Source organism: Petaurus breviceps, unplaced genomic scaffold (assembly GCF_028583685.1).
Source record: "Petaurus breviceps papuanus isolate PSGF00001 unplaced genomic scaffold, PetGlider_PUasm1.0 180, whole genome shotgun sequence".
NCBI classification, from domain to species: domain Eukaryota; kingdom Metazoa; phylum Chordata; class Mammalia; order Diprotodontia; family Petauridae; genus Petaurus; species Petaurus breviceps.
The window spans coordinates 786847-804625 of NW_027185782.1; the positions used below are offsets into that span (position 1 = coordinate 786847).

General features: G+C 48.6%; 1 protein-coding gene across 8 annotated transcripts in view; it reads left to right on the forward strand.

Annotated features, from left to right (window-relative positions):
• Positions 1–17779, forward strand: part of PTPRS (protein tyrosine phosphatase receptor type S) — a 234154-nt gene that overhangs the window by 67239 nt on the left and 149136 nt on the right. For 4 of the 8 annotated variants that reach the window (XM_069086751.1, XM_069086756.1, XM_069086754.1 and 1 more), the window contains exon 1: positions 16152–16567. The exons of 1 other annotated variant lie outside the window; for it this stretch is intronic. The gene's annotated coding sequence lies outside the window, so the exon portion shown is untranslated. Of the gene's footprint in view, positions 1–16151; positions 16568–17779 lie in introns of those variants that run through there. 3 more of the 8 variants (XM_069086758.1, XM_069086759.1, XM_069086752.1) reach the window with 2 other exon arrangements.

Genomic DNA, 17779 nt, shown 5'->3' on the forward strand with positions numbered 1-17779 from the left:
GGAGTGTGATTCTTGTTTTGGAGTAGTTATAGGGCTTTCTTGAGAGTAGACCTTTCTACTTGGCTGCAGAGGGCAAGGCTAGGAGCCACCAGCTGCCGAGTGGCCAGGTTAGGCTTGATGTGGGTATGAAGACTTCTTGACCAGTAGAGCTATCTATCTAGGAGTGGGAAGGCTGCCTCAGAAGGTGGTGGGTTCTCCCTTCAAGCAGTGGGAGAAGAGGAGCTTCTTGTTCTGATATAGATTGGATTTAGCCCCTGGGATCACATCCAAAGATAAAATCTCAATGATTCTGACAATATCAGAGCTGGCAGGAGCTTTAAAAAATGACTTGTCCTACCTCCCACCACCACCCCCTTTTTACAGATGAGGAAACTGAATGAGTTCCAGAGAGGGGCCAAGTCTTGCCTGTGGTAACACTATGAGGTGACAGGACAAATCTGCAGAGGCAAGCCTTAGGAACTGGCCGCCACCCCAACATCACCTCCTTTAGTGTAGTCAGGTGAAAAATGGAAGGGGACCATGATCAACCTATACCAATGCCCAGTCCAGAGCACTTTCTGCTCTGTCTGTATCAAGATCTTCTTCATTGCAAAGGCAATGTTAAACTGACGTTGAACCCTTTTCTTCTCCCAAAGCAATGGAAAGGGTTACTTGGCCATTTTTTTTCATCTGTTGATTTCCTTTAACCATTCTGTCTTTATTCAGATGATCAAACCTTTCCTGTGCAAAGCCGAGGCTCAGCATGTCCCCAGAACATTGGGAAAGGTGATGGTTCTCACCTGGGATGGGGGTGGGAGAGCTTTGTTCTGTGCCCGGAGTCTCTGGGTTGTCTCTTCTTCTTGGTCTAATTATAGCTCTTAGAAAGTTCCCTTGCCCTTCACAGGCTCTGTACTCATATCCAGCTCTGGACTCTGTTGAATTCTTGTTGCCTGTCTTTGTACCCAAGGCCTCTGCTGTACATTAACCAGATCTATCCCTGCACACAAGCTGTTCATGTTTAGTGATTCAAGAGGAACTACAAAGGTCTAGTCCATTTTTGCCACCTTCCCCATTACCACCACACACACACACACACACACACCCTCCATCACTAGCCTGTCACAGTTAATGTAATTCCACACTTAGCAATGCTCCTAAGAGGGATCTTACAATCATAGGATTTAATGCTGAAACAATAGATACCTTTTATAAAGTGACTGCTTTGTACAGAGTACTGTGCTAAGTGCTAGGGGAAACTTTAGATAACTGTCCCTACCCTTATGAAGCTTTAGTGTAGTAGACACCAGATATGAAGCTTATACTCTAGTCTACACAGTATAATATATAGTATCCCATAGGTACATTAGAGGGGATGCAAAAAAAAAAAGTTCCATGTTAGATAGGAGGGGAAGGTTGTTTCTGACAAGGGTTGATCAGGGAAGGCTTACTAATGATGGCAATCCCAGAATGAGAGAAAAGAGAGAGCAAGGGCATTCCAAGCATAGGGAACAAGATGGACAAAAGCACAGAGAAGGAAAAGCATGGGGTGGGTCGAAGGGAAGTTAGTAGTCCAGTCTAACTGGGGCTCACAGTCTGTGCAAGGAGTAAAAAGAGGTAAGCATGGAAAGACTGATTAGGACTGAGTTCTCTAGGCCCTCCAATGCTGCTCTGTGGGCAGTAGAGAACTGTTAAAGGGTTTTGAACAATGTAGTGATGTGACAAAAAATATTGATTATATTTAATGGGTAGGAAATGACTCGTTATTGATGTGGGCGTAGTTCCCGAATCAACTGTCTGTGTACAGTGAGACAACTAACTTGTTGGAGCAAAAATAAAAATTAATACAAAGCTAGAAAAATAATAAAAATGAGAAAAGGGTATGGTGTTAAAAGAACTCCAATCCTGACCTATTACAACAAGTTATTTGTGCCAGAAAATGGAATGAGGACAGAGGAAGGGACATTGACACAGATGATAATGATTTCAAGTAGAAGTTTACCTGATATAAACCGATTACTGTAATGAGGAGAATAAAAGAGCTTAATAACCACCTCAATCAACAAAAGTTGGATTGCGAAGTGGAAGGCTATGGTAGCCAAAGGTAACACTGATCTAGAACATAAACATATTTATAAAGCCTTACAGAGAAGCATTGACTCATAAAATAGAAGCAGTAGAGGATAAAACGATTTTAGAGAGAGCCCAGCAAGAGACCCAACTGAGCAAAGTCATTCCAGGGACATTTAAAGATGAAATTGGAAGAAGAACAAATGGACAAAAGATGTCTGCAGATATTTTCATAATGAACTCTTTTCACCAGCAAGAGCCATCCCTCTTAGATTCTAACATCATTATCCCAGATATATGTATGGAAGAGGTAGAAATAGCCCTGCTAAGAGCAGAGAGAAGCCGCTAGACTAGACCTAGTGTAGACAGGGGAGGTCTGCATTGTTAGGAACCCCATTGTGAGAGTGTCAGGGGACCAATTCCCAAGGTGGCTGACAGACAGGAAGCTACCAAAGTCTTAGGGAAAGTTCTGAGACACCCCCCCCCCAAAGGCAACTACAAGAACACCACCCACTGACCTGTATGCCTGTTTTCCCATTTAAAGTTATAAAATTAGCAGAGAGTAACTTACATATGCATCAAAGAAATCCTTGATGAGGACATTAAAAGGGTTTGTCCTCTAGGGTACCACAAATTTGTCACCATACTATTAACTGAAAGAGGTAGAGCATGCAATGTTTCTCTTAAGAATTTTTGGCTGAAAAAAAATTATTTGGTAGCAAACAAAATGATACATTAAAGCAAGTGTTCTTAACCTAATATTTGTTCCTGGTTTTTAATATTTTGATAACTATTTCAATACAGTTACCTTCCTTTATAACCCAATGTATTTTATTCTATGCATTTAACAACTTTATTTTGAGAAGGGGTCAGTAGGTTCCACCAGACTGCCTATAACACACAAAGAAAGGTTAACCTCTGTTCCAACAAAGGGCCTCCCATGCATGCATGCATCAAAATCATACAAGATTCTTCAAAAGACATAACCCCAGAGATAACCTTGTTCAGATCTGAGACCATGAATGTCAGGTGAGACCTAAAATAGGGAAAAGGAGTTTGCCCCCACCACTAAGGAAAACCAGTCCAGGGTCTAAGTTGGAAAGGTATTCTTTGCAGATAGTGAAAGCCCCTGAGTGCTCCTGTTTGTGAACATGGCATAACACTGGGTATGTCCGGCTCCAGGACCCTAGAGCCTTTTGGATGAGCCCTGTCACAGCTCAAGAGTTTGGTCACACAGGAAAAACCAAATGAATGAAGAATGACTGTTGTCCAGACCACGATATGTGATTAGATGGAAAACCTGTTGAGTTCATCCAACAAGACAAGTATCTTGAAAGGATGCTGCAAATGCATAGTGAGTTGAGGCCAGAATCAAAAACAAAGAGATGGGGCTTTATTGCCTTTGGGAAGTTGTAAAGTTCTTTAAATGGTGCCCAATTTTCCCCTAAAATAAAGGCCCATCTCCTTAATACCAGGATTTTTCTAGCCTGGTCATGGAACATTTTCAGCCTCTGAACAGCCGAAAATGAGCTTCACTTAGGGGGTTCTTGAAAGGCATGCACAGCAAGTGTGAAGAAGGTAGCACACACTGTAATGAAAGAACTATGAAGACGTGTGAAGGATCACATCCTGAAATTAGGAGTGAAAAATTGCTCTGGTCACAGGGTTTTATGGTGGAAACCTCTCTCTCCAAAGTTATCAATGATCTCTTTATCCCCAGTCGAAGTCTTTTTTTTTTTTCAATCCACATACTCAGCCTCTCTGCTGCATTTGACTCTGTTGGCCACTCTCTCCTCTCTGGGCTTTTGGGACACTCCTTTCTCCCATGGCTCTGACCAATCCTTCTCAGCCTCCTTTCCTGATTCATCATCCAGATTATGTCCCCTCATGGTGGGTGTTCCCCAAGGCTTGGCCCTGGGCTTTTCTTCTCTTTCTCCCCCTCTTCTTCTTGTGTTCTCTTCCCTCCTTCCTTCCTCTTCTGTTATCAGTCTTCTTTCTGACTGTCCCTCTGATTCCCACACACAACACTCCATCTCCAGCCTCTGGGCACCTTCCTGTCTTCCATGCCTGGAATGCCCTCCATCCTTACCCTCACCTGGTAGAATACACTTCTTCCTTCAAGATGCAGCCCGAGTACCACCTTCTACATGAAACCTTTCCCAGCATCGTCAGCTTCTAGTGCCCTCCTTGTGTTTATTTACATTTTCCCTTGATTTTTATTCCATACATACTTATATATGTTCTCATTGCCTTCTCTTTAATATAAATAAACTTGGCTATCATCAGTAAGTGTCCATAAAGTAACTAAAGGCCCACTGCTAAGCATTGGAGATATAAAAAAAGGCAAATGACCGTCCCCACAGCAATTGTTGATTGTGTTATATGACCACACCTAGCATAGTGTTTGGCACAGAGCAGATGTTTTAGAAATGCTTGTTGGGATGATGCACATACAGCCTGGTTCTTGTATTGTCAGGAGAAATCAAAGGAAGCCCTCCAGTGCAGAGAGCCGACCTCCTAGGCTGAACCTAGGACTGGGCATGGACAAGAGTCCCACAGGATGAACAGACGTGGATGGGTTAGGAATCATTGGAGGGAATGCTTACATCCAAGAGACCATTTAAGTATTAGAGTGATTTGGCCAGATCTATGCACATGGAAGGTTGGTCTAGCAGTATTTGAGGGGTGAAGGTGGAAGGCAGATGACCTGACAGATTCTTGCTGGAGTCCAGGTGGGCAGGTATGGGATGGTGATGGTAGACATGAAGAAGGGAAGGCTTTCTTGCAGGAAGTGGGATTTCAGGGGGGCCTTGTAGGATGGATAGTGTCTAGATAGGTGGAGATCGGGGGAAAACATTCTCCCATGGATCATCTTTGCCAGATGGTCTTCTTAATTGTACTATTCACTGGTTTCTGGGGGCAACTGAACCACCCTAAACCTGAGAGAAATGCAATGTATGAATGGAATGCCAGGCTTTGGAAAGTATTGGTGCCTGCCTCCCTCCCTATCCCCTTCTGTTCCCACCCCCATCCTTTCTTTCCAAAGGTCTGGACTTTTCTTTTACTGGTAAGAACACTGGGCATGGACACAGGAAATCGGAAGGGGTATTGATTGACTCTGCCATGCACTGGCCTCGGTTTCCCTACCTCCCTGCCCTTTGGCAGCTCTAATATTCTGTGGCTCTGTGCAATTCTAGTGGGGGAGTGCTCTAACATGCCTCTGGGCTCTGGCCGCAGTTCCTGGAGCTAGTTAGGATTCCTGGAACTCCCAGCTTGTGATCAAAAGGACCACAGTAGGGGGCCAAAGGGGAGGTCATCTCCAAGGAGACCCGAAGGAGCAGCTTTGGGTAGATTGGACAGGCCGGAGCCCTGGCTCCTGGCACAGGCTGAAGCATTTTCTCCATGCACACCACATGCAGCCTCCCCTCTGCTCCCTTCTCTGCAGCAGGGCTCTCTGTCTGCCCTGTTCAAGAACGAGTGGGAGGGAAAGAGGATGATTAAAAAATAACCCATTCCATTTGTATGTTTTTGGCTCATCACAATCCTCTTCCATCTGTTAACAGTCTCAGGGAGGTTAGCAAGGCAGGTATGATTCCCATTTGATGGAGGCAGAACCAGCCCAGAGAAGAAGTGGTTTGATCATAGAGTTAGTTGGACAGCTAATAACCATACCCTGGTCTTCTGACTCTAAGCCTGGGAAATCAGTTTGGTACAATGGAAAGTACACAAGATTGGGTGCTTCTAATCGCATGGGGAGATGAGACACATTTGCCAAGAAAACTTAACCATAACAAGGTTTGAAATAAGAGGATCTTGGTTAAAAATTCCAATTCCAAGGCAGCTGGGTGGTGTGGTGAATAGAGCAGCAGCCCCAGAGTCAGGAGGACCTGAGTTCAAATCCCACCTCATACACTTACTAGCCGTGTAACCCTAAGCAAGTCACTTAACTCCGATTGCCTCCAAAAAATAAAATAAAATTCTGCTGGTCCTGGGTGGCTTTTGGCAAATCATGTCCCTGCACTTTGCCTCCTTTTCCTTCTCTGAAAAACAGAAATAATAACACTTATGCTACCTGGTCACAAGGTGGTTGTGAGGAAACACTATGCTTTGTAAACTGAAAAAGGAAAGAAAGGCAGTTCATAGGATCACAGATTTAGAGCTTGAAGAGACCTTAGAGACCTGATTCAGTCTCCCCATCCCCTTCCATTTTGCAGATGAGGAAACCGAGGCCCACAGATGTGTGGTGAAACCAGTCACCAAACCCAATTCTCTGACCACAAGCTTGAGACTGCTTCCAGTGTACCTCACTGCTCCTTGTTAGCCATTGACAAGGAGCTCCCAGAAGAGACAGGGAGGGAGAAATGATGGATGGATGGATGGATGGATGGATGGATGAATGGATGAGTGATGATGCTGTATCCAGCGTTTAACATGTGCAAAGTGCTGCTTTAAGCTCTGGGGCTACCAACAGAAAAGGCAGATGGTCCTTGCCTTCTAATAGGACCGGGTTACTTAACCTACATCTTGTGAACGTGTCTTTTTTTAAAAAATGATAACTGTATTTCAATATAATTGATTTTCTTTTTCAATCCTCTGGTTTTTCTTTTACACATTTAAAAACATGAATGTGGGAAGGGGTCTGTGGCTTTGCCAGACTGCCCAAGGGGGCCCTGACACAAAAAAGATAAAGGACCCCTGTAGTAGGGGAGGCACCACATAGGTGGGGGCTGGTAGCCAGAGAGGGTTGTTTTGGTCAAGGGAGTTCATAGGGGATAGTAAATAACTTTGGGGGAATCCATCAGAACACACTTCTTTCCAGATTTGTATTGATATAGTATTGATTTGATTACCATTCCCAGAGCAAGAGGTAGAAAGGGCCTTTGAAGAGTGGGGAACCGAGATAAGCCACAAGCGGGGCAGCCAGAGAGGATGACTGGATGATATGCAAAGCCAGTCTGGCTCCATCTGGAGCAGGGGTGGGGAACCTGTGACCAAGAGGCCACATGTGTACCTCTAGGTCCTCAAGTGTGACCCTTTGACTGAGGCCTAGACATGAGGACTTAGAGGGCCACATGTGTCCTTGAGGCACAGGTTCTGCACCCTTGGAGGCTACTGGAGTCAGGGAGTTTGCACTCACGCTCCAGTCAGGACAGCTGGCCCCTGACTGGAGTTTCAAAGCTGAGGGTCTGGGAACCAGCGAACAATCACCATGCCTTGAGCTGGGCAGGAGAGATTGGAGGAGGTTTGGGAAGAGAGAGTATGCTCATGGCCTCACAGAAGCAGTGTTGAAGAATTTGAACGAGGAAGTTCTAGGGTCCTTGGTGTGTAGTGGGCAGCAGCCCATCGAGGGGAGAAGTTAGATTAGAAGCAAGTATGTTCTGGCAGACTGACTATGAACACATTGGCCTTGGAGGAAAAGAGGACATGGGCGCTTGGTGTGGGGAGCTGAGAGTAGATATGGAATTTGGGTGGGGAGGATTTGGTTGGTCTTTGGGGAGAACTGCTTTCTCCTTACTATGAAAATATGCCTTTAAAGTTCCCCGTATTTCCCCGAGGAGGCTCAGAGCTGGGCTCTAACATGCCTGCTCTGGCTTTGACAGCCATCCAGGCTGAACCAGGTACTGCAGGAGGGTAGGCTAAGAACTAGGCTGTGTGACCTTGAGCAAGTCACTTCTCTCTGGTCCTCAGTTTTCCTTCTGTAAAATGGGGGTATTAATATGCTACTCTCCCAGGGTAGGACCTCTACTGAGCTGCACACACTTCAAAAAACAGGCCCTAAGGATTGACACTCTGTGTGTGTATATGTCTTTCATCTCTCAGGGTGGTTGTGTTTTGGGGGGAGGGGTGAGGGGAATACTTTGCCAGTGGTTGTGTAGCCACAACTGGTCAAATAAAGCAATGAACAAAAATGGGCTGCTATCCTCTTCTTTTTACAGATGGAGAAACTGAGGCTTAGAACATAGTATGTTAGAGCTGGAAGGGCGGGTCTTAGAAATCGTCCGATCCAACCCCTTCATTTTTCAGTTGAGGAAACCAAAGCCCCAAGAGAGGAAGAGATTTGCCCTGATCAGGGGGGCAGTAAGAGAGGACAGATGCAGGACTGAGCCCTCCCTCCTTCCTTTGATTGATTGTTTGGGCTCTTTCCCATCTCGGGTTTTCTTAAAGCATTTTAGTCCTTTTCTCCTTTACTTTCTGGCTTGTACTGCATTTCTTTGTGTTTATCAGTGAACATAAACTTTTTGAGATGGAGGTATGTTGTTGCTTTTTTTTTTCCCCATCTCTGTCTCCCCAGGGCCTGGCACACAGTATTGACTTAGTAAATGTTGAATCCAAGTTTTATTCTAACTCCAGATCCATGTTTAAGGGACTTCTCTCCAAGGCTGAATCAGCAGCAGGCCTGGGTTTTCTAACCCTGACCAGAGAGCTACCTTCGGGAAAGGAGATAGCCCAGAGGAAAAGTTGAGGAAGACACATCCCCAGCCCCCAGCCCATGTGACCATCTTTCTCTGTCTGTTACCCGAGAAAAACAAACCAGTGGTGTGGGCTCACAAGCTTTTGGAGACATTTGGGGCTGAACCACTCTATCCAGAGCATGCTAAAGCCCGACTTAGTCACATATTGAAGGCCCTGAATGGAGGGAGTGTGTGTGTTAGTGTGAGGCTTCTGGGGCCCAGGGAAGGAGGGGGAGGGGGAGGAGTGGGCCAGTGGCTTTTATGTTTCTGTTTCTGGCACGGAGCAGATCTGTGGAAGGCAGGAAGGCAGCGTGAGAGACTGAGTAAAAATTGCTTCTCGCACCATAGCTAGGGCTAGATCTGATTAGTATTAATAACAAACTGACATTTATATGCCACTTTAACATTTACAAAGAGCTTTACTCTCATCTTGTTTGAAGTTGTACTGTGTTGTGTACAATGGGGCTAGTGTATCCCCATTTTACAGATGAGGAGATTGTAGCCCAAAGCAGTTAAGATAAGACAGAAGCAGTTGCCCCTCACCCCCAGGGCAGCCCTCTTTGCCTACACCATTGCTGCAGCTGTAATGATAAATTGCAAATCCTCCTCTAAAGGGCTCAAGATGGTCTGGACAAGGCCTTGGGGCTCCTAAAGACGTGACAGTGAAGCAGGGCCTCTACTCAGCCATCCATACTTCAAAACCAGGCCCGAGGGAAAGGGGGGGCGGGGAGAGGGGGGAGAGAGAGAGAGAGAGAGAGAGAGAGAGAGAGAGAGAGAGAGAGAGTGTGTGTGTGTGTGTGTCTTTCATCTGAAAACCAACCAGGTTAAGTGCAGGGAGGACCCTCACCAGAGAACTACAGGGGGCTGCATTTCTCAACCCCTTTGGTGAAGAGTATGGACAGTGACAAATTCTGCAAGTACTGGCCTAATAATGGTTTTTTTTTTTTTTAACAATAGGATCATGGGATTTTGAGTTGCAAACTGGGGAAGGAGACTTTAACTATTTTGATCACTATTTCAGTATAGCCATTTTCCTTTATAATCTTATGTCTTTTATGCATTGAAAAATATTACCCTGAGAAGGGGCCCAGTAGGCTTTCCCCTTTCTGCCCAAGGGGTCCATGATGCAAAAAAGTCAAGACAGATTTTGAAGGACAAGTTAAGAAGCTGGTAGAATTAAATGAAAAGCCTCCCCCTGCTATCTTCTGTTTCTCTGTTCCTTCCCCACAACAATCCCTCAAAGTAGGGAGTGTACCTCCTATCATCCCCACTGGACATAGGAGGAAGCTGAAGCTCAGGATTCCAACCTGGGCTAGATGGACCTATGGGGAGACATCCCTGAGTAATCAGAGCCCTTCCTCAGTGAGACAGATGCCTTCAGGGCTAGTGGATTCTCCAGCAGAAGCAGCACCGCCACTCATGGAGTATTCCAGCCTAGAATCCTGTGATCCTGGGCTGTAAATGAGAATATCCTCATGATGTGGGCTGACTGGCTGCAGGGTGACTAGATGTCAAAGGAGTACTTACATGAAATCCTAGATGATGATAACTCATAACCGCCAAAATGCATGTAGCGTCTGCCACATGCGAGACACTCTTTACATTTATTATCTCATTTGATCTCCACAACGAGCCTGAAAGGTAGGTACTGTCATCATCCCCATTTTACAGTTGAGGAAACTGAGGCAAAAGAAAGTTAAGTGACTTGAGCAGAGTCACACAGCTAGTAAGCATCTGAGGTTGGATTTAAGCTCAGGTCTTCCCAACTCCAGGAGCAGCACTTCACCATCTAGCTGTCCCAACACTGAAGTGTTTTTATAACATACTATCATATAACATGATATGATGTAATATGGGAAAGGGCTCTAGATCTGGAGCCGGGGGCAGTGATTCAAATCTAGCTCTTCTATAGTCTACCTTTGTCAACCTCTCTGTCTTAGTTTCTTTATCTGTAAAATAGGGTTAATAATAGCACCCCACCCCCACCTCCCAGGTATGTTATGAGTATCAAATGAGATGGTCATTGCAGGGTGCTTTGCAAACCTTAGAGCACCATGTGAACACCAGCTCTTATTATCTAGTCCTATTTTACAGCAAGCGAGGCCCTGACTTACCTGACTTCACAAGGATGTGATATAAATGGCAGAACTAGGTAGGAGTCAAGCCCGGGTCTTTTGACTTCAAATTCGGGGGGGGGGGGGAGCAGGGCGGGGTTCCACTCTCCCACATCTTTCCAAGTTTAAATCCAGCCATCTCTGATTCTGTGAAGGTCTCCAACAACCCAACCCCCAAAAGGAGCCTCCTGTGGGCTGAGCCCTGGAGCTCCCCAGTGCCAAGGGGAGACAGAAAGGAGGAGCAAACCCAGCCCCTGCCCTCAGGGAAATCTTAGTCTGGCTCATTCATGGGAAACAATTAGGGACTAGTATGGAATAGTACATAATTAAGTACTAAATGATGTACTGCTAGTGGTGAGAGAGGGTGCAATCTGGGAGGCCAGCGAAGTCAAGGAAGGCTTCCTGGAGGGAGGGTATGGACCTGGAAAAGAACCTCAGAGCTTGGGAGTTAGAAGGGACCCCCTCAGCAACCATCCAGGCCAGCCTTCACCCATTTTTACATGCCCAATGAATGGTTTTTCCAGCTCAGGGGGTTAAGAGGGGGCACCCACCATCTCCCAAAAGGCCTGGGCCCAGCTGAGAGAGCTGCCAATCAGAAGGAGCTCTGAAAGCCTGGCTGTGCTTTCCCGTTCTACCCAGATGTTTACCCCAAGGGCTTTTGGACCCCAATTCAGTTCACTATAATCTTCTACTTTTCCTAGATTGTCTCTATCCTTCTATCCTATACACAATTCTAGGACTGGAGGAAAAAAGAGCCTGAGATGTTAACCTATCTCCCATCCCAAATCCCACTCACTAAACTGACAGGAGGAAAGGAGAACATGTAGAAGGAAAGTGCCACAGGACACTGAAGGTCAGAGCTTAGTGGCCTTAGAACAGACAGCATCAGAACATAGAATTCAGGAGCTGGAAGGTCTGGGCCTGGTAATCTCACAGAGCATTATGGTTGAAAGAAGCTTTAGAACATGGAATGTCGGCCTCAGGGACCTGAGAATAAAGAATGTCAAACCCGGGGAAGCAAGCCTCTGAGCACAGATTGTTAGAGCAAACAGAATGTTCCATTAGTATGTAAGAGCTCTGAGTCCTGTAACATCATAAACTGTCAGGGCTGGGAGGGATGTAGAGTGTCTGAGATGGGAGAAAGGTCTTGGAACCCATTGTGAGATCTGGGAGAAAGAAGGACCTTGGAACACGAAGTAAGGTCTGGGAAAAGGAAAAACCTCAGTATGTACTGTCTGAGAGTGAGAACCCGGTGGGCTCCAGTGGAAAGGCTGCACGTGGCCAGGGAGCCAGGAGACTTGGGTTCCAATCCCAGTTCTATTCCTGACTCACAGCATGACCTTAGACAAGTACCTTCATTTCTATGAACCTCAGTTTCCTCCTGATGAGGTGTTAGACTGAACTTTTTAGCATTTTGGTAAAGCTGAAGAGTGAAGCAGGAACCTGGTCAGTAAACACTTACTAAGCAGCTGCTCTGTTCCAGGCATTGTGCTAAGCCCTGAGGATACAAAGAAAGGGTAAAGGGCAGTTGCTGTTCTTGGGGAGCTCACAGTCAAATAGGGGAGATGATGTGCAAACAACTATATACAAACAAGTTATATAAGGGAAAAGTGGGAAATAACGGAGGGAGAGCACTGTAATTTTGGGGGTAGCAGTCAGGGTTAAGTGATTTGCCCAAGATCACACAACTAGCAAGTGTCTGAGGGCAAATTTGAACTCAGGTCCTCATGCCTCCAGGGCTGGTGCTGTGTCACCTAGCTGCCTGGAAAGCAGTAGAATTAAAAGGGATCAGGAAAGGTTTCCTAAATAACCTAGAGGGATTTTATGTGGGACTTGAAGGAAGGAGAACCTTTCAGGCTTGGGGGACAGACAGTGAAAATGCCCAGTCATGACCGGGAGTATCTTGTTCAAGTGACAGTAGGGAAGCCAGTGTCACCAGATAGTAGAGTATGTGGGGCCAAGGGGCTTTGTAAGAAGACTGGAAAGGGAGGGACCCTGGGGCCAGATCATGAAGGGTTTGAATGCCAAAGGGAGGTTTGTATCTGATCCTGAAGAGGATAGGTAGCCATTGGAGTTGTTGACCTGGGGTGGGGAGTAGGAAGGTTGGGGCAACAGGTCTGACCTGGTCAGATCTCCAATTTAGGAACATCAATTTGACAGCTGGGTGGGGGAGGATGAAAGGGAGCATGGGGAAAACGTGGCAGAGAGACTAGCCAGCAGGCTATTGGGCCATGAGGCCCCAATACACCAGTATGGGGGCAGGAGGAAGAGCTCCCCTTCCAAGGAGAGAGGGGAGCTTATGTGAGAGATGGAATGAAGGTAAATTAGACAGGTCTTGGCACAGATTGGACAGGGGGGAGGGGGCCGAGTGAGGAACCGAGGATGACACCTAGGTTCCGGGCCAGGGTGACTGGGAGGATGGTGATGCTCTCAACACTGACAGGAAAGTTGGATCATGAGAGGCATTGGGAGGAAAGATGAGTTTATTTATTTTAAAATGTCTGCAGGACATCCAGTTGAAGACATCTAGTAGGCAGTTGGAGATAGGTGACTGGAGGCCAGCAGAGAGGTTAGGGCTGTATAAATAGATTCACATCAGCCTAGAGATGATCCTTCAATCAATGGGAGCTGATGAGATCAGCAGTTGAAACAGCAGAGGAGAGGAACCAGACCAATGGGACACTTGAGGTCAGACACCATGCCTGAGGAGTGGTCTGATGAGGAAGAGGAGGAGGAGAAGTCAAAAGAGTACCTGCCACAGAACCAGAATCCCAGAGCTCAGACCCTGCCCTCATCTCTTCCTCCGGGTTCTGTTGAGCAAGCCAGTAAACCACTCTGTGCCTTAGTTTCCCCATCTTTAAAATAGGGGAAAGACTTGTACTGGATTGTGAGGAAACTACTTTTTAAAGCCTTCAATTGGCATACAAGTTATTATCATAATTTTTATCTCAAGCTCGAGTTCCCTTCAAAAATCATAGGTCTAGACCAAAAAGGAAAGAATTCTGAACCTGGGAAGGCAAGGGGATGAAGGAACTTCCTCTGTCCAGAGCTCTCAGGTGTCCCAGCTGCCCTGTGCTTGAGGTTGTACTAGCTCTCCCCCATCACCAACCCTCCAGCCTCTTTGCAGTTACCTTTTTATATTTAGCTCACCCTTCCTCAGCTGTTTGTTTTGGGGGATATAAATAGCTGCAGGTGGCCCTTGCACTCTAATCAGGCTGTGTGTCTGTCTGTCTGTCTGTCCCCTGCTTTGGCCTGCATAGGGGAGGCATGTTCAAGTGCCTTGGTGACTGTCTGACTTAGGGGTCCCAGGGCAGCAGGTTCCCCATGTGAACCCTACTACACCCTGACTTCCTTTCTGTGCTGGTGTCCCTTATGGATCCCATCAGATATCTGGAAAGACAGATAGATCTGTACCCTGCCCCCCCCCCCCCAAAGCCGCTTGGCTATAGGGATATTTTCAAACCAAACTATTTTGTAGCCTTGACGTTTTGATTGGTTGCCAAGACTCTGGGGTTTGGGAACTTCTCCTCCTCCTCCTCCTCTCCCCTCCCTTTGTATCCTCCCTACTCCCTCCCCACAGGATCGGATGTCAGGCTGGCATGAACACTCCCATCTGTTTTCAATCTGGATACTTGCTTCCAGCTCTCAGGCGGCCCACTCCTTGCTCTCTCCACCCCCATACACGGACACACACCACTGCTCTCCAAAAACACACTTGTCTCCCAAGCCAGGCCCCTCTGAACGTTTTGCCAGTGGCCCTGAGGTGTGGGGACCCCGATGGGCAGTCAGGAGGTAGGAGTGACAGGCAGGGTGACCTGGGAGACCTAGTTATATCTGGCCTGGGGAGGGGAGAAGGTTAAGGCTGGAGTGGTCCCTGGCAATATGGCCACTTGTCTTTCTTCCTGCCTACGCATGCCATATCAGGCCACCAACCATTTATTAAGTGCTTACTGTTTGCTAAGGACCATACTCCTTTTGGTGGGAATAAAACGTTTAGATTAAGTCCCGGTTCCTGCTCTCTGAATTCTGCCTAGCAGTGATAAAATACCAATAAAAATTGATGAACTTAATTATTATTTTTATTGCAGTCGATAGGTGTGAAACCAAATCTGCAGCTGAGGTTGAAGCAGGGAGGGTTCTTTATTGAGGTGGGAGTATCATCAGAGGAGCTTTTCCAGCATTTGAGCCGAGCTTTCCATGGAAAGCCGGTGTGTGCGGATAAAAGTCGCCGCGAAGTGGAGAGCCTGAGGCCTGGGGCCGCGCCGGACCTTGAACAGATAGCCACTGGTGTCCATGCCCCTTCCCCGGCACCAGTTTCACCTGAATTCGGTGCCTCCTCTGCATCCCACAGGACCCCTGGGAGAGCCCCCGAGAGAACAGCTCCCTTTTCTCGGGGATTACAGTGCTTTCCTCACAGTGACCAGTCAGACGGGCAGTGCCCACGCCTCGGGTTATTGTGGGGAGCCAAGTTCAGGTGGATTCGTTGGCTCAGTTACAGCCGTCTGCGTCAGAGCCGGGCTTAGCCTCCGAAGCCAGGTCCGAAGTTCTCCGCGTTCGCTCGCCGGGATAGGAAGGGGTCGCTTTCTGCTTTCTTGTCACTTTCTTGGTCATTAGTCATCAGTTGCAACTGGAGTTCTTCCAGACTGCAACTTGTATAAAACTGTTGGCTTTGAAGCCGAAGGGGATTAGAGAATTTCTCCTAGTCCGACCCCCCAGCTTTTTACAATTAAGGAAACTGAGGCCCAGACAAATAAAGCGATTTGTCACAGAGCCAAAACTGGGGAGCGGAGACAGTTCCTCAGGCGAGTCATAGCCTCCTAACACACAAGCTACTGAGTACGGACAGCTAGACCCCTGGGGCCCGAGGGCTGGCGAGCGGGGGTGGGGGGTCTAAGCAGGCCCTCGCAGTCCCCCGGGAGGGAGGGGCGAGTTAGAAGCGTAGCGGCGCTCTCCCTTTCAGCCCCTGCTCACGTCTCCTGTTGGGTAAAAAGTTTGGGAGGAGCTTTCTTCGAAGACTCGAAGTAAAATCCCCCCCCCGACTTTCTCCCCCAGAGTGGCCCCCCCCCCCCTCGCTCCTCCCCCCGACCCCCCCCCACAGCCCCCTTCCCCCAGGCTCCTCTTCCGGCCCTGGCCGTACTCTCCCACCCCCACCCCAGGGGACAGAACTTCCCTCCTCCTTTCTTTCCTCAGCTCCTCCCCAACTCCAGCGACCCCGCACTCCAGCTCCACCTCCCCCAGCCCTGGCCCCACCTCCCTCTCTTCTTTGCACCTCTAGACTCCATCTTCCCTTTCCACTCCCCTCTCCCCCACTGAGCCCCTGGAGTGCTAAAGGGGAGAGGACTAGAAGCTCCAAAGCCCCCAGGGGGAGGAAGCACTCACCCCGCTTCCCCCTGTGCCCCCCAGCTTCAGCCTTTCCCTCCCTCTCCTCTGGTGCGGCCCTGGTCCCTCTCCCCCGCCCCTTCACCCCCGGGCCTCCTCCCCCCGAGACCCCCCCCCCCCAGCCCAGCCTTCTCCAGGCCCCTCCCCCAACCCCAAACATCTCTGCTCCGCCCGGCGGGCCGGCCGGCCCCCTCCGCTCCCCTCCTGCTGCCCTCTCGCTGGCTCCCAGCTCGGCTCTCTCTCTAGCTCGCTCCCTGCTAGCTCTGCTCCCTGCAGCTGCAGCGGGGCCGGCCCAGGGGCTCTGAGTTGGCGTACAGTCTGGGACAGCCTCACCCAGGTTTTCCAGTCCTAGCTCTCCAGTCCCTGCTGATGAGCCTGGTGGAACAGATCTCGAAACCCATGGGTGCCTAGTGGTGGCAGGGAGCCGGGGGGCAGGCCCCCCCTCCCCATCCTGTGTTCCCCCAGGAACCCAGCTGGAAAACATTGGTCACTGGCACAGGGGGTGAGTGAGGGCACTCCCTGACCTCCCCCCCTTCCACCCTCCCCAGGGAACCTGGATGCTACGTGTGTTTGGGGGTGAGTGGAGGATCTCTTCTCCTGCCAGTGGGGGATGGGAGGAGAGGGGCTGGGGAAAGAAGGGATGGGGGACCCGGTGGGGGGCGTCTACTCTAGCCTTTGTTCCCAAGGCTCCACAGGTGGTGGGGGGCCCCGGCTTGGGAAAGAGCCTCCCTTCTTTAGTCTGCTGAATGCAAAGATTGGAGAAGGAAGACCAGGAGACTGACTTCTTGGTGGGGGGAGAGGCATCCTTTTGCCATCTTGTGGTCTTCGTCCCCCAGAGAGTCTGGTGGGAGCAGTGGAAAGAGGAGGCAGTGATTAGCAGGAATCTCTGACATCCTCCCCACCCCCACCCCACACATCTGCAGTCCCTGTGCCTGGGACCTGAAATCAGACGTGGTGAAGTATTGAAACCATCCCCAAAGACCTAGCTCTGGAGAAGAGGAATGGGGAGTGGAAACAGGGACTGTTAGCGTATGAGCAGGGTCTGAGAGTTTGGGGGAAGATACGGGGCAAGGATGGAGCTGTGCTGTAACCTCCTTCCCTCTCCTCCCTCCCCCTTCCCTTATTTAAACAGAAAATTGAATCGGGTTTAATTTTCAAAAGTGAGGATGAGTTATTTATTATTTTTGGACGCACTGGAAAGTTTGCGGGTAGTAACGGTTACATCCTCCCTGATGTCCCTCCCCTAGCTTCTTTTTTCCTGCCTTTCCCCGGTCACAGGAATTCAGGAGAGTGGTTAGCCCTGGCAACCAAGCCCGTGTCCCTCCCCTAGTTTCCCCCCCTTCCTCCCCCTATCCTCTGACCCCTTTCCCAACGGCCTTCCATACCCCCTCCATTTCCCCTCTCCTTTTCCAGTATCTTTTTCTTCCTCATACCCCCTTCCTTGTGCCCCCCCATTAATTCTCCCAAGGTCCAAGCTTCTTGGTTATTCTCTCCTCCTCCTTCCCCCTAGTCTACTCTGCCTTTCTTACCAATCTCCTTTCTGAGCCCTCCCTCATCCTCTAGTGCCCCCCAAACTCGTCCCAGGCTCCTATCCCCTCCTCAGTTCCTTCTCTTCCTTCTCCAGACTTCCCTTCTCTCCACAGTCTCCTTCTCTCCCACTTTTCCCCCAGTGGGTCCCCTCACTTTCCCCCAGTCAACAATAAGTTCATTTGGCCAAAAAGTTATACTATCTACTGTGTGCAGAGGGATAAGGTAGAGTTTTCCATCCCTTCCTTAAGCTCCTTCTCT